Source organism: Solanum tuberosum, unplaced genomic scaffold, assembly GCF_000226075.1.
Source record: "Solanum tuberosum cultivar DM 1-3 516 R44 unplaced genomic scaffold, SolTub_3.0 scf00436, whole genome shotgun sequence".
Lineage (NCBI taxonomy): Eukaryota > Viridiplantae > Streptophyta > Magnoliopsida > Solanales > Solanaceae > Solanum > Solanum tuberosum.
Genome location: NW_006239373.1, coordinates 411,056 through 412,056, shown reverse-complemented (window position 1 = coordinate 412,056; position 1,001 = coordinate 411,056).

Here is a 1,001-nt window from a genome sequence, read left to right as displayed (position 1 = left end):
TAAAAATAAAAGATATTTCTCAAAAATATTTTTTCATTCATAAATCAAACACTAAAAATCTTTTTCGGAAAATATTTTCTACTCACCAACCAAACATGAGAAAATAAGTCAAAAATCAACTTGTTTTCCAGGAAAACATTTTCTAGGAAAACATTTTCCATGGAAAACATTTTCCTTCATACCAAACACACCCTAGATGTCAAAGGGGGTTCTTCGTTGAAAAATTACACTATTTAAATATAATTTTTTTTAGATATATATAAATTGTTGAATCACCTTAGTATAAGAACTTTTCTTTTTCAAATTCCTGGCTTCACCACGGCAAGGATGTCACTACCCTCATATCCATATCTTCATGAAGATTAGGGCATCTCCAACTCAATCCTCTATTCTACTCTCCAAATATAGAGTTCTCTATTTTTTCAGACAACCAACTCCAACCCAATTCTCTATTTTACTCTCTAAAAATGAATTGTTTCTCTCTCCTTAATATTATATTATTATTTCTATTTCATTCTTATTTTCTTATTTCATAATATAAATCATTTATTTCTTTTTTCCTAATTAATTGCTTTATATAATCTTTAATGTGATATGAAATTATATTTTATTCTAAATTTTTAAATAACATTAATTGCAAGAAAATATAATATAATACATAAATTAGGGGACAAATTCAAATAAAAGTGACATACAATTACATAAACACTCAATTTTTTAAAATTATTATGTTGCTCCCATAAATGCTCTATTAATACATTACGGAGTTCCAAATGAGCATTTTTGTCCTTAATTTTTTTATGTCTAGCTAAAAATTGTTCAAACCGGAGATTTTCATCTACCACCATTTCTATAGTTGGAGTTGGAGCCTCTACGACATCTTGAATTGGTGCCTTGAGATCACGTTCATCCTCAATTATCATGTTGTGCAATATAATACATGAAGTCATTATATCATGTAGTACGTGTCGTGATCTTTAATGCCAACATTCTAAACACAG